This window comes from Euprymna scolopes, chromosome 14 (genome assembly GCF_053919585.1).
Source record: "Euprymna scolopes isolate OS-2025 chromosome 14, ASM5391958v1, whole genome shotgun sequence".
Classification (NCBI taxonomy): domain Eukaryota; kingdom Metazoa; phylum Mollusca; class Cephalopoda; order Sepiida; family Sepiolidae; genus Euprymna; species Euprymna scolopes.
The window spans coordinates 142682096-142699807 of record NC_136495.1 but is presented as its reverse complement, the minus strand read 5'-3'; positions in this window follow the sequence as shown (position 1 = coordinate 142699807).

The window sequence follows — 17712 nt, the reverse complement described above, 5'->3', positions numbered from 1 at the left end:
AGGCTAGGTCGAGAGTTGTTAATGACTAACGCCTCATTGATATTGAGATGATAGTTCGACCTAGCACTGTATAAAACAGAAAACCACCCATCGGAATATTGATCAGAACACCTATTTGTACTCATCAGGTGATTACAAATGGCGGACTCATGCTACTCAACGTTGTTTTCCAGCTACTATGCTTAGAGTAGTTAACACAACTCGAACCTTTTTGTTTTCTTTTCGTAAAGATGTTTTGCCAACCATTCAAAAGAATTCTGTTGTTTATAAATTTGTTTGTCAGTGTGGAGCTGACTACATTGGCAAAACATCCCAAAGATTAGAAATGAGAATATCCCAACATATCCCTCGGGATATTCGACTACACCAGGTTTCGAGAACATCCGGGCACTCCCAAGCTCATGAGTCCGCCATTGGTAATCACCTTATGAGTATAAATAGGTGTTCTGATAAATATTCCGATGGGTGGTTTTCTGTTTTATACAGTGCGAGGTCGAACTATCATCTCAATATCATTGAGGCGTTAGTCATTAACAACTCTCGACCTAGCCTGTGTAGACAAAAGATTTTGAAACATCAGTTAGAGATATTTATTGATTTAAAACCACCTGAACAGTGAGATATTTTATTTTTATTTTGTTTTATTTTTTTTCACTGTTCTTCCAACTGAAACCAAATTCCCTTCTTCCCTCATTCGTTTCTTAGTTTTTAATTTATCATTCTGACGTTTCCTCTTAGAGGGTCAGACGATAAGGCCTTAAGGAAATTTTAATAATTTCACCTGCCCGTTTCTTGTTTTTTTTTTTGGTATTTAAATTAAATTATGTTTCCTCTGAAATTTCTCCTTTCATTTTGCTGTACCAAAAATTTACTTATATATATATATATATATATATATATATATATATATATATATATATATATATATATATACATATATATATATATATATATATATATATATAGTTTTGAAGTTCCTTTAAAACATTAAAACTTTTCAAAAATTGTCCCCCGTTGGTACATTATTTTGTCAGTGAGTAAATAATCTCTCGTTTCGTTGAATAGTTTTATTAATATTTCAAAACAATGGTACCAATGTTCTGTATGGGTCATCAGTGTTTATTATTAAACAGAGTTTAGAGGATTTAAAAACAAATCAGTGTATAAAACTGTTGTTCCTAGCAGTATTGATCAAACACCAGATCCATTTAAACACACCAACATAATTATTTCTAACACTGGATCTATTTTTTCTCCACATAAATTTTGCCTAACCAATTTATGTCATGAAAAAGTGTCTGACTTGTTTCCTCCGCCTCGATTTCTACGAATCTACGAATTATGTGTCTCTTTAAAACCTACAGATTAATGTTATTTGATTGAATCTATGCTACTACTTATGACTCTTTTTCTTTTATTATTTTTATATATTTATATTCTTAATTACTAGTACGATCTCCATACTTATTAGTTAATACAAACCTGAGATATGTATGTGAAAATAGGTATAAAATAGGTATACAAATGAATACAAGTAAATACGAGGCACGTGCAATAGGTAATGTCCCTGACCCCCTTTCCATAGCAAGAGAGCAACGAAACTTGACAAAGTTATTAGTCTTTCTCTACATAAGAACCACCCATATTTATGCATTTCTTCCATCGTTTGATGCAGCTCTTTAAACGGTTTATGTAGAACACCCCAGGGTGGTCCTCCAACCACGACGTGACATCAAAAATCAAGGCTGCATCATTTGGGAAACGCGTTCCTTTCAAAAAAACTTCACGGCTGGGAAGAGGTGAAAGTCAAAGGGTCAAGGTCAGGAGAGAAGGGAGGAGTAGGAGGATTTCATAACCACACGGCCCGTGCTTCTGATCTGGCGACATGCGAGTTGTGGATCGGAGCGTTGTCCTGCAGGAGGAGGGTACATTTGCTGATCTTGCCACGCCTCCAGATTTGTATAGCTTCCCTTAATTTCCTCAAAAGTGAAGCATAATACGCTCCTGTAATTGTGGTACGCTTTGCCAAGAAATCTATCATAACTACTCCGTACTGGTCCCAAAAGACTGTGAGCATGACCTTGACAGTGGGGGACTGCACCCTTGCCTTCTTTGAGGGTGGTGAGTAAGTGTTTCAACTACATTGACTGGGCTTAGGTCTCTGGATAATAGTAATGGACCTAGGTTTCGTACGGTGTAATCAGTCTTTTGAAAAGCTTTGACTCAACTTCTTGGCACATCAAATTCACCCTCGAGCACTCGACGCGTTCTCGCTTCTGGAATAATGTGAACAACCTCGGAATACATCTGACAGACACCTGAGGCATATGAAAATGGTCATGAATGACCGTTTCCACAGACTCTATACTAATCGTGACATATTGGGCTATTTGGCGAATAGTAATGCGCCGCTCTTCTAAAATGGTAGCCTCAACTTGACGGACAGCAGCCTCATCAATGGCAGAAGGTGGGCAGGTCTGGAAGCTGCTTCCACAGACTTCCGGCCATGTTTGAATTCACGATGTCATTGTTTTACAAGGTCATATGATGGGGCATTATCACCATATGTTTCATTCATTTCAGCAGAAGTCCCCTGTGGTGTGCTGCCTTTAAAATACAAAATCCGGATCACTGGTCGACATTCAACAGGTTCCATTCCACACGTAACATTTCAAACACCTGTAAAACAGATACCACAATTAGTTCCGAGCTGTAATTTGCCACATACCCCTCCATTCAGCTTTGTAAAATGTCTTTAGGAGATTGGAATGTATAACTATGATCCATAAGACAGACATTGGGGCCTGTAGAAAAATAGACACATAAACGATTCCACTTACTTTTATTTTTAATAAATACAGTGGTGCTTGGTCACTCAGCATAGTCAACCTTTTGGATTACACAATTTTCCTGCAGTCTCTGCAGTTCAATTTCAGTATCTTCTTTTTAGGAAAAGGGCCCGTTTCATTTTGAAATAAAATCAAGTTTCACATTTGCTTTTGTTCAAAATTCACTTCGGTCTTAGTACATATACCTATTCCCTCAGAAAAAAAAAAACTGGGGAATACACTTTTTAAAGCTGTAAGAAAATCCTCATTTTGTTTGGAATTTTTCTTTTCAGCTATGCAAATGGTTATATTTCCAACCCGTTCACTGACCACAATTCCCGAGAAGATTATAACAAATGCTGACAGCCCACTCGGGAACGCTGACCATCCATTGATAACGGTAGAAATCGCCCTAAACTCTAGAGCCAAAACCGAAGAGCCAGTGCTCAATACAACGAGATATTATAAAAAGGCTGACTGGGAAGCCATCAGACATGCCCGATAGGAAAACAGTTTTCTGTTCCTGCTGAGCAGTGCGCAAATGAGACCAGTAAATGTTTCGAAACAGCAATTTAAGCACATATTCCCATGCGGAAATTTTATAGCAAGCCCCAACTTCCCCAATGGTTTACTTCGACTTGCGCAACTGCTATTGCTGAAAGGCAGCATTCATACCGCAGATTTAACCGACATAGGTCCAGTTAAAACAGATATAAGTATATTGAAGCTAGAAGTAACGTTAAGAAAGAAATAGCGACAGCTAAGAGAGAATTTACTGAAACCACTAAAAAACGCATCGAAGCACAAAAATTAGGAACTCGTGACATCTGGAAAATCTACAACAGTGTAGTAAATAATGGGCAATCAGCAATTCCTCCACTAACCAACAATCACGAGGTTGTTTGCTCAGCAACCGACAAGGCTAATATGCTTGTCAGCCAGTTTGCCTCGAACTCCACATTGGACCCTTCCAACCACCCCCTGCCTGACTTTCCTTTGCGGACAGACGCCACGCTAGACGATCTACAAATCACCCCTGCTCAAGTACATGCTATCATAAAAAACCTTGACACTTCAAAAGCATATGGCCCTGATCTCATCCCAGCTGTGCTATTAAAAAAGTGCTCAGTTGAAGTAGCTCAAGTTCTCTCCAAACTCTACAACAAATGCCTTAATGGATCATGCTTCCCGGGTTGTTGGAAAACTGCTTCTGTGGTACAAGTATTCAAGAATTCTGGCAAAACCACTGACCGATTAAATCATCGCCCAATTGCCTCCTCCCACTTTTCGCCAAAATATTTGAGACCATAATTAACCAAGCTCTAGCCCGTCACCTTACAGATGCTAAACTTCTGACTGACAAACAATATGGATTTAGACAAGCCCGTTCCACAGCAGAAATCCTCACTGTAATCTTTGAACGTATATACCATTCACTGGACAAAGCGGGGTAGGGCAGACCGGTAACTCAAGATAAATCTAAGGCTTTTGACAGGGTATGGTATGAGTGTCTTCTCAGGAAAATTAGATCATACGGTATCACTGGTAGAATAATTAAATCCTTCTTAGATAAGAGAAAAGTCACTGGTAGAATAATTAAATCCTTCTTAGATAAGAGAAACATCCAGGTTGTACTCGACGGTCGTGCATCTAAACAGTGTGATATAAATGCGGGAGTGTCTCAGGGGTCTATCCTTGGCCCTCTATTGTTCCTAATATTTATTAATGACCTCCTCGACAAAACTGCCTCTGAGATGGGTATATATTCTGATGATACCACACTCTATAACAGACATGACAGGAAAAAATGAACACATATCTAAAGAAATGGCAAACAACTAGAGGATGGCCTGCAATCTGTAGTGGAATGTGGACAAAAATAGATGGTCACATTCAATGCTGGCAAGACTAAACTGTTTTCCTTCAATAATTACAAGAAACCTTCTCTGCCACCATTAGCAATGGCCAGTGACTCCCTGTCTGAGAGTTCATCTTCAAACTGCTTGGCCTAACATTAAGAGGGAACATTAGTTGGAACAATTATATTGAAAACATTGCCAGGGCCGCTGCGAAGAAGGTAGGCTCTCTTTATAGTGCTAGAAAACTATTGACACCTGAAAGTATCCTGTACTTCTATAAGTCAACCATTCGCCCATGTATGGAGTATTGCTGTCACATTTGGGCTGGTGCATCTGCTGCTAGTCTCTCGCTCCTAGACAAGGTTCAAAAGAGAGTCGCCATCTGATAGGCCCTTAACTGGCATCTAATCTTCAGCCTCTGCCCAATCGACGCATCGTTGCATCCCTCAGCCTGTTCTACAAGTATTTTAATGGTGAATGGTCTGACGCTGCAGACACTTGTGCCCCCACAACGTAAACACCCTCGACAAACCTGCAGGCAGCTAAATCCCACCCCCACACAGTGGAGATCCCTAGATGTAGAAAATGTTTCTACTCCAGTCGTGTCTGCCCCGGAACCGCTAGACTCTGGAGTTCAATTCCAGGTCCCTGCTTCCCCAACTGTACTGACATGCAAAAGTTGAAGTGTAACGTCAACCGATATCTTGCTGGCAAAATCACTACATAGTGCCCCAGTAGCTACTGCCCCTGATAGTAGCACCCTACAACACAGTGGCAATGTGCCTTGTTTGAGGTGAAAATGTAATAAAAAAATGTTAAATACTCACACTGTTACAAAATATATTTATGGGTAGCTTTCATAAAAAAAAAACAAACAAACCAATCAACCCCGAAAAGGCAAGAATTTATACCTGGAACAACTGATACTTTTGTAGAAAACGTTTTGTACCCAAGAGATACAATGCAATTAAACTCTCCCATGAATTTAAATCTCTTGCCGGGTACTCATTTTACAATTTAAAATATTTTCCTAGTTTTGGACACCTAATCCTCTTTCAGCTCACTTCGTCGATAATTTAAATATCGATACCTGAATCCAAAAGTAGTTTCACTATGGGGCCATTTTATTTGCTATCGACACATTTTCTTTTACTTGTTTCTCACTTCTTATTTGGATTTAAATTTGTGGCTTTGTTTATTTTGCTTAGTTCGGCACTGGGAAGCTCGATGCTCAACAAACCACATTTGACACAAGTTGGTCTTTAAAAGGGCAATTTTTCTTAAGTGCTAACCCGCACAGCTTCAACATTCAACACTTTTTCCTTTGTTCTTGGGAAATGTTTATTGTTTTACCATAAGGAGGGCGGATGTAGTTTTTGCTTTATCCTAGTGGTATCGCTTTTTACATGTTTCAGTTTCTGACATTCTTCTGTCACTTTTTGCAAGTTAATTTCTATATCTTGCTTCATATTCGATATAATACTCGACCTTCGATGCTGCCAGTCCCTGAACAAATATATAACACTTAGACCTATCAACTGAAAAAACATGTAATTTAAATAGTTCACACTGGGCGTTTACTTCAGGCGCATATGTGACAATATCATCAGTTTCTTCCGTTTGCATGTTCAAGCACTTATAACTTGTATGAAAAGACTGTCTCTTTCGACACATATCGAATACAAAATTTTAATAATTTCCGAAAAAGGAACATCTTTGATAAACTCAAATTCGTAAATATTGTGTTTTCCTCCGTACCCAATTTCTGAAGTAGGAGTATTATTCTTTCCTTGCCCGACCAGTTCTCACATCTTTTTGTAAAAATCGTCTCGAACCTACGATAATAGGTAGGGAATGTATCACCTCGTTCAAGACCGTGAACTCGGCTAGAGTGTTGGCTATACCTTTTGCCAGCAAAAATCTAGATGCACCATTTTCAGATTGTTGTTCCAAGACAGATTCACATAATAGGCGATTCTCTGTAGTTTGCTGAATGACGAGTGATTCTAGACACTCTTGCTGACTCAACATCGGTTTTTGAATTTCAATTTGAGCTGTATGCTGAGCAATCAAGCTTTCAGTTAACATTTTCCTTACTCTGTTATTTGGTCGGAAGACATTTTTTTAACGACCAAATACAAAATCAACGTATACACATTTAGTTCTAAAAATAAGATGTTTCCTTTCAGATTTCCTCACGAAAAAAAAATGTTCAGTACTTGCAAAATATTGGAAGAGAAAACACATCACCAACCAAAATATCAATAGTTTACAAATTTTCAGAGATCCATTTCGCCTTTTTTCAAATACACGTAAACTTCTTTTAAGAATTTCTTCATGAGAGATAAACAATTTCCACAGCGCAATTTGTTTTATCGTATTAAACAAATACAAAAACCTGGAAATTGCTTTTCAAAAGGAGACGATACGACGTCAAATTTTCAAAAAGTTCAAAGAAAAACCGGAAAAAGATAAAAATTATTTGTACTTGCGTGAATACTTGTATTTCGCTTTCTAAGAAGTATTCCCTTAATCGGATACACACTCCTTGAGAGTTTTTTTTTATATTTCGCGCTCACCACGTGCTCATATTTTTTTTTACTGAGTTCGTATCTCGTCTTTGTCGCCAAGTAAATACACACTGTGTTTAGAATACTGAAAGAGAAGTTTATTTACGCTTTATATAGAGACAAATACAGCGTTTCAACGTTCAGGGGGAAGTGGCTTTCAAAAAAGGGCTGATGAATCAGGTGCCTCGGTTTTTTTTTATGTACAATGTACCGGGTTGGTTCCTTATCTCCACATAACAAAAATAAACAAATAGTTTACTTTGTTTGAAATGTATAACGTTAATATATATTACATACTTTTCTTCTCTTGGTGTGTATTTAATTTTATTCAATTAAATCAACGTTCTTATATGGAACTCACACAGTTGACGTTATTTGAAAGTATTAGAGGTTCTATGTGGATTTGTGAATTTCTTAGAAGAGAATTACTTTCTAAGTCTGTTTACATTTTTGGCCGTTCAAACATTTTATATACGAAATTTTATATATCGTTTTTTGTTCATGCATCAAACGCAGACTGTACTACTTTATATTTATTTGCTATGGACATACTAAAACTATACATGCTTGTGTAGGTTAGTGCATCTGTTCTAGATCGTGTTTTTTATTTTATTTTTGTATAAATAGGTGTGGCTGTATATATTTAACTAGGAAACACCTTCCCGTTCGTAGATTTCAAATTACCAGCAAATCACAGAAAAATGGAGGAGTAAAGAAAATAAGAACAGGCCAGGAGGCTAAATGAGTTATGAAATGTGGAGAAAGTAAAAAAAAATCATTAACTGTAGGAACACTGGAAAACAATGCCGAAATACTAAGCAAAAATGAGAGAAATGCGGCTCAACAGGATTGCTTAGAAAATATAACAGATATCACTAACAAAAATATGTCGTTTATTGGTTGGACAAAAGACAAAACCAGGTAACTTGACCAAAAGTTTTGGAAACTCAATGAACTAGACCAAAGTGATTATGCTGCCCAGGAAAACCGTGTATATAAGATGGCAAACAAGAACTATAAAAATACATAATGAAGAACAGCGAGATTATAATTGCCGATGCAAGACACACTGAACAAAACGAAGAATAAAAAAAAAATAGCAGATAAGAAAAGAGAAAAAGGGAAAAGAAACAACTACAAGGATAATTCATGAGGATGACAAATAATGAGACTAAAGAATATACTTGAACATGACTAGGAATATAAAACTTAAACAGAGAAACAGAATCCCTAACAACAGCTCCACACGATAACGCGCTTATAACCAGCCGCATCAAAACAAAGATTGAAAATACACAACAAACAGCAAATGTGGACTCTTTGGATAAAGAAATGGAAATATAAACCACTTCTAATATAATGCACGAACAAGCTCCAAAAGAATATTTGAATAGACAAAATTGGGTTGGGAAGGTAGTGTACCGTGAATTTTGAGGAAAACTGCAGGTGGTCACAGTGATAAATGATGTAAGAAAAAAACTCGCAGCAGTAATTGAAATCAGAAATAGGAAACACCTAGAGACATGCGCATGCAAACAGATACACAGATCTAAGGTAGAAAATGTTTAAATTGTTAAAAAGAAAAAAAAACAGTTCTCTTAGTTCGTAGACTACGCTCTCCCAGCAACCTTATAATCAGGGACGAGAAGCTGAAAGATCTAGAAAAATCTCCAGAAGAAATCACATGAATATGGATTATAAAGAAATAATACTTAGAGCACTAGGAACCATCCCGAAAAAAAAATTGGCAAGGAAAAATGGGAAATTTTCGAATCAGATATGATTGAGATTATCGATAGAGACTAATAAGGGAAATGGTTGGAATATAAAGATCAAATCCTTGAATGCGGGTACTTGTTACAGGCATTAGCCCGGCATATAACAATTAGAAAATCCAATAGAAGTAAAATCGAAAAAAATACACCACATGAGATCAAGAAAATTGAACTCGTATAATTTTAATACCCCGCCTCCGTAAAATAGTTGTGTTGCATGAACTGAGATCACCCCAAAAATTGAGCAGATGAAAGATCAAAGGATCATAAACTGACACTACCCTAAATAGTCGAGGGATGATGCAGAAAAAAGAAAGCACTATTAAGGCATCCATTGAATTACTCCGAAGAGTTGCTGAATCTTGGGGAGTCTTATTTTCTCCGAAATTACAGTGAAGAGCAACGGTCGCTGCGAGCTTGACATTTATCAAATACGGATATTGCGATGACGCAAATTTGCAAAATTACCAAAGTCAGGGGGGGATTGTTGAGTTTTGACTCCATGATTGCAGCAGGTATAAACATTCACGGTTAGTTCTGATGGAGCACATATAAATATTCACGATGAGTAAATAATAATAATAATAATAATAATAATAATAATAATAATAATAATAATGATAATAATAATAATTATAATAATAATAATAATAATAATAATAATTACTCTGTAAATGACACCAAACATAAAATTAGAATACTACACAACAGAAAAGAATAATCATGGCAGCGATAGTCACTGAAAAAAATCAATAAACAGAAAACAGAGTAACAAAGGATAAAACAAGAAAAGAAAAATGGGAAGAGAAACGACTACATGGAAGATTCATCAGGATGACAAAAGATGAGATTATAGAAAACGCTTGGGCATGGATGCGAAAAGGGCACGTACACCGAGAAAGTGGGTCACTAATAACTGCAGCATAACCGAGAAAGTGGGTCACTAATAACTGCAGCATAACCGCAGCGCTTACCATCAACTACATCAAAGCAAAGATCTACAAAACACGAGAGAACAGCAAATACAGACTATGTGGACCAAGAGACGAAACGAAAAACCATATAGTTAGTGAATGTAGCACACTATCCCAAAAGGACTACAAGAACAGACACGACTTATTGGGAAATATGAAATAGACTGCATCTCTAACGCACAAACAAATAGTATTAGCCTTAGCAAGCAAAACTAATTAGAAAAAGGAATAACAAAATCCTGTGGGGCATGGACTTACAAACTGATAAACCTATCCAAGCAAGAAGCCCGAATGTCGTAATAAGTAACAAGAAAGAAAAGTCCTACCAAACTGTAGGCGTTGCTATCCCAGATGACCACAAGATAAATACCAAAGAAAAGGAGAAACGGAGCAAATACACAGGGCTAGGCACAGAGCTAAAAGGAACATGTATGATGAAAAAAATCAAGATAGTTCCAATAATAGTAGGAGCACTAGGAACAATTCCGAAACACTTTGAGAGGAGAATTAGAGCAACTAGAAGCAGAGAAAGTTCTGGAAATATACAACGAAAAAGAAATATGAAAACAGCCGATATATTAAGCAAATCCCTGGAATGCGGAGACTAATACATGCGCTATATTTGCGAGCCAGACGAGCAACTGCAGAGACAAAACACGACACGTTACATGGAAACAAGAACATTGAAGCTGCATATCTATAATCGTCCATCCTCTTTCGCATTACCAATCACATACCCAAGAATCATGCCAATTAGTCGAGAAGTGTCAAGGGGGATGGAAAGATGAGGAGAAAACTCTGTCCTGTCCTCCGCTGGACAAATGCCAAGAGAACTGGTACCTTGTGGAGGTTTATTGCGATTCAAACTCAAGTGGAGTCCAATGGGGGCTGCTAGCGTGAAATATATGGTAAGCAATTGTTGCGGTAATTAAAATTCAATGGAAAATGTAATAGAAAGATGTGGCCAGTGCTGGAAATCTGGGGAGGCATCTTTTATGACCTGTGTAGAAGATTTTATGTGCCAAATATAAGATTATTATTATTATTATTATTATTATTATTATTATTATTATTATTATTATTATTATTATTATTAATAATAATAATAATAATGATAATAATAATAATGATAATGATAATAACAACAAGATTAATAATAATAATAATAATAATAATAATAATAATAATAATAATAATAATAATAATAATAATCATAATATATTTGGATAGTAATAAAGATGCCTAGATGTATTAATTAAACATATTTTATTTGCTAGATGACATATAACACTCACATATTTCGTAACCAGATCTATGCAAGGACATAGCTCTAAACAGAAAAGTGAATTGTTTTTTATCTAATAGATTGCAACATGATGCAATACTGTTTCTTATTATTTTCTGAATATTTCTATTTTATTAAATCATTTCGATTATGGTGAATAATTTACGACTAAAATATGTTGAAACAACCACAACTTTTATATGTCATAGAATATCGAAAATGCCTGGCGATTCACATGTGACTTCGTATTGATTCCCCAATACAAATTCAATGCTGTCGACAGTAAATTTCTATGATGATAAACTGTAGAAGAAATTTGATCATATTACATGAATAATTTATGTAATTACATTATAATTAAATTACATTAAATATGTAATTATACATTATAGTTTAGGATTCACAAAATACCGTTGATAAGATTATATATGTGTGTGTGTTTGTGTGTGTATACATATATATATATATATATATATATATATATATATATACATATATATATATACATATACATAAAGGTACACATGTATATGAAGGCACATATATAGACATATACACGTATATCCAGAAGTGAGCATGTCTGTGATCGAATATTTCTTATCAGTTACTCAACAAGTATTTGTATCTACAGATGGGAATTTAATATATATATATATATATATATAGTACTTCAAGCATTTGGACTTTTTTGAATAAGGTTTTTTTTCTGGAGAAAAGGGGCTACTAAAGTATACATTATTGAAAAATTAGTACTTGCGTGGTCGTCAGGTTGTTATATGTTATCAATTGCTTCAGGAGGCTTTAAAAATCTTTTTATTCATTGTAGTAATCTAGAATAATGGTTATCCTGCTTTACTCACTGCTCCTAAGTTTTCCTATCGACCTTAATTCCGCTATGTTGCTTTACTTGTAAGAAGTGAGCTCTGTATTTAAAAAACAACATAAAACTCGTATGCACATTTATCAGTTTCTTTGCGTTTTCTATTACTTAATTTTAAAAAAAGCAATTGGGCGTTATGTTTTATACAGGGCAACGCTGGGCACATCTTCTAATATATATATATATATATATATATATATATATATATATATATATATATATATATATATATATATACACGCGTGAGTGAGCACGACAGAGTTATTCTTGTTTCCGATTTTTCTGGATATTTTTTCGATTCGCTCAGCGGTTTTTCTTATTCCAATCAGCATGCTGTGTAAAATGGCGCCCAAATGATATTGCTCAACCATATTCTTCTCAAGCACTTTATCCGTGCGTCTGAATATCATCAGGACCGATTGTTGTTCTTGTCGTTTTATTTTATTTTATTTTTTTATTTGTATCTTGGTGCATTTGTGGATTTTTTTAGTTACATAAAGGTGGGTGCAGGATGGTTAGGGACGAATCAGGTTTATTTTTAATTTTCGATTTTCTTTTATTTAGTAATTACATTCTGTTGTTTTTATTGTTCCGGTGTTAAATAGGATCCGGTTAAAAGAGTGTTGTAGGTTTTGATAAGTCTGGCTTCTAATAATTTTAGTCGTCGCGTGCAATTGTTAAGGTATCGAATTTTAGTATTGTTAGTTAAGGTATTTTTTACATATAGAGTGAGAGAGCGAGATAAAGAGAGTAGGAGAGAGAAATGAGAAAATGTAAAAAAAGAGAGAATGTGATTTTACAGGCGGCGAACTTTAAAATAACCAGCCTACTTTCTTTGTGTATATTTTGCGAAACTGTTGATTATTTTTAGATCAGTTTTGTTTTGTATTCGTCATAAATAAGACAGAAACCTGTGCAAGGTTTGCAAATTGCAAATCATACCATCAGTTTAATAGGATAAACGTTTTATAAAAAATAATTTCCAAAATATACTAGTGCATATGGTCACCTCGTTCGTTTTTTTAAAACTACAATGCGTCATGTTATTTTCGGGCATAAACCGTAAATATAAAAAAATTCTAAACAGCATAGGAGAAAATATTGGAGAGATAATTGCCGAAAATAAGCATAATAAAATACATAGAGTGTATATATCTTTAATCTTGGAGCAGGGTATATATTGTATACAAATCATACCATGTCATTGAAATAACCGCCAACAAACAGCGCTAACCTCCAGTAACAGTAACACCCTACTTCAGTAATACCCTAGATATTAATTGTCAGCTTATATATGTATATTCTAGTGATCTACAATTCCAGAAAGTTTAAGGAATAGATTTTCGGATAGGACGTCTAATGAAAAACAGAGATCGTATATAGACATCAGTTAAAATGCAGTAATTGCCTACTAATAAAATCTTGTATCCGCAAGTAACAATCTCAAACCAGCACTAATCGCCAGTAACAACCAGTGCTGCCAATGGCAGACAGTAGATTTCGCTCTCGTCCACTCCTAGAAAGTGTCGGATTGTCTAAGCCAGATGCTTAGGTTTGGCTATTTTCAAGAGCCAAGCGTATCCCTACTAGTAACCGTAACTTAGTTTGTTTTCAGCCGGCGGCACATATACATTATCTATATCGCCGGAAAAATTTCCAGCAAAGAACGCTGCTACCCGGGTCTTGCTTGTAACATAGATTCTGATTTCAGTAAAACCATAGATTGTACAATGAGAGAAATTATCTGCACCGAGCATTTGGGGCCGTCTCCATATAGATATTTGAATTTGTTCAAATTTTCGCAAATTAATATATCAATAAAATAAATACAAAATCTATATATATATACAAAAGCGAAAATGTATGTATGTATGTTTGTGTGTCTGCTAAAAACTTTTGACCGACGGAACAAAAAATTAACAAACTTGGTATCATATGAAATCTCCACCCTCCGGACGATATATATATATATATATATATATATATATATATATATATATATATATATATATATATATATTTATATATATATATATAAATATATCTAAATGTATATATATATATATATATATATATATATATATATATATATATATATATATATAAATACCCGTTAACATACACATTTCACGATAAAGATAGAACCCAGAACTAGATAGAATCGAGCAATTGTATCGACAAAGGACAGCGCCAAACCCAAAGTGGGTTTCGATGTACTGCATCTCATCAGTGACGTGCTCCGACATAGGCGCGCACCTAGGTCGTTGCACTCATGAAGTGTGCAATACTGACAACCTAACCATATGGGCAACGGCGCATTGACTATGCCTCTATTTTTTTTAATTCTTATATTTTTTATCGTGAAAGGTGTATGTGAACGGGTATTTATATATATATATATATATATATATATATATACATCTATAATCTCCTCTTAATGTCTAATATATATATATATATATATATATATAGTTAGTACTTTATAAAATATATATAACGATTAAGCTACACTGAATATTCTGCGTTCCATCCAATAACAATAGAAAACAAACAAATAACTAAATTGAATAAACATGGATACACATAAACGATCACACATATATGTATATATATATATATGTATATATATATATATATGTATGTATATATATGTGCATGTATGTGTGTACACGTAGGTATATTTATATATTAAAAAAAGGAAAACGTCTACCTTAAACCACTAACCTAGTTCTAAAACAGATCCTTTGTTCGATAAAATGCATGCCCATTGGCTGATAGGAGGGGGTGCGGTGGATACTAGAAAGCTGATTGGCTAACTAGAAATCCTCAACATATATAAAAACAAGAAGCAACCACAAAATTCGCGCATGAGCCTGACGAATCCTATAGTGGATGAAACGCAGAATATTCAGTGTAGCTTAATCGCCATATATATATTATAAATTACTAACTAGCTTTACCTACGTATTGAGCACTTTTGAAGTAAATACTTAAAGTTTACGCATAAATCTATACCTTCGTATATTAAATTTATGTGAGTAAATGAAGTATATATATACATATATATATATATGTAAATATATATATATATATAGTAAATGAAGTAGTTACATATATATATATATATATATATATATATATATATATATATATATATATATATATATATATATATATATATATAATTATATGGGAGTGGATATCCGTGTATGTAAAACCGGAGGAATATGTAAAATATAGCATTACTCTATAATATCAAGGCTAGATTATACAACGTAGGTGTATATCAATTATTCTATAACATCCATGCTATATTATACCCGCTAGGTGTATATGCATGAATATATATATATATATATATATATATATATATATATATATATATATATATATATTATATATATATATATATATATATATATATATATATATATATATATATAACGTGCAATCCTTCAGTCTTATCTTAATGTTTATAACGAACACATTTTACACCATGATATACGAATCTAAGATGACTCAGAATATCATATTCCGCTGTTTCCACTCTCATATGGATTCCTGTAATATATGAGTCGAGTTCGACGGCATTGTTCTCACGAAATAGCACATCCGATCTGTGACTGGAGAAACTGAGTGGAGACAAATGGTGTCCATCAATTGAACTTTCAGTGATAGTCGCGAAGAAAAGGTTTCAATTGAATTGTCGATTTGCAAAGGCTAATTGGCCTCTCGTGCTCTCTTTAAGAATACCTTAATCCACATTTGCAAAGCCCCCGATGCACGTGTAAGGAAGAATAATTCAGCTGCACATAGGCAGACAAATGAAAATGTAAGAAATTATTGGGAGGGAAACAAGTAGGCTTTAATCATGTGTTTAAATCAGACAATGAATTCTTTGAGACACAAGTCAACATAATATAAATATACACATTTCGTTGTTCTATAGACTGTCGCATAATGGCAGAAAAACCTCCAGGTGCATTATATATATATATATATATATATATATATATATATATATATATATATATATATATGTATATATATATGTATATATATATGTATATATATATGTATGTATGTATGTATATATATATATATATATATATATATATATATATATATATATATATATAGGCGAGGAGAAAGCGATCATTATTAAAATGCATGCATATGCATGCCATAATACATATCAGCAAATATATTCAGATTTATAAATCTCTATTGCATTCAGGTCCTTAGTTTTCCAATTAGCTTTTATTTGACGAACTTATAAATTTCCTAAAACTTAAACACACACACACATACACACACATACACACACACGTATATATACACACATATATATGATCCGATTTTTTCCTCTTTATACTTATATCTTCACTAAAAGGTTAGTCCAATCGCTTATCGTGTCTTCTAAACATACAACTACATTTCCCGTATTAATATTTTTAATAAGAGATGACTGAACCTTGTAATATTATTTCCCTATGTAATTCAGTACCTGATATTATCGTTGAAAATTTTGTTTTCCTATAAGCTTGTTATTCGGGTTTTCTTTCGCAAATATTGTTGCGAAAAAAACCGAATAACAAGAAATATGACATAGGCATGACTTCCTTAGATTTTAAAACCCGATACTATGACCACAAAAGTACCTTCAAAAATAAAAAACACCGTATAAAAACATCACTAGCGAATAAATACTGGGAACTCAAGGAAAGCGGACATTCGCCGGTAGTCGAATGGAAAATAATGAGACAAGCTACCACATGCAGACATTTAGACGACCCATGTAAATTATGCCTCCATGAAAAATGTGCTATCCTGTACTTTAAAGAACCTCAAAATCTAGTAAACTGTGGACGAGAAATAGCAAACAACCGTGTTCACAAAATAAAACTTACTCTAGGATAGCGATACAAAATAACATTAAAACTAACAATAACAAAAGAAAACAAACAAATAAATAAATTAAATAAACATGAATATACATAAACGATCACACATATATGTATATATATATGCATATATGTGTGAATGTGTGTGTGTTCACATAGGTATATTCATATATATATATATATATATATATATAAAAGAGGGAAAAGATCTACCTTAAACCATTAACCTAGTTCTAAAACAGATCCTTTGTTCGATAAAATGCATGCCCATTGGCTGATAGGAGGGGGCGCGGTGGATACTAGAAAGCTGATTGGCTAACTAAATATCCTCAATATATATAAAAACAAGAAGCAACCACAAAATTCGCGCATAAGCCTGACGAATCCTACAGTGGATGAAACGCAGAATATTCAGTGTAGCTTAATCGCTATAAATATGTATATATATATATATATATATATATATATATATATATATGGGGGTGCCAGAATTATATGCAAATCGATATTTTTGTTCTAACTTCGGTAGTTTTCACTGAACTTTTGTGAAACTTCGCACGTTTTATGGCAACCTGCGCAGATATAAAATGTTAAGCTAATCTGCGCAATAGCTAGCAAAAGGCAGCCATTTTGGTGA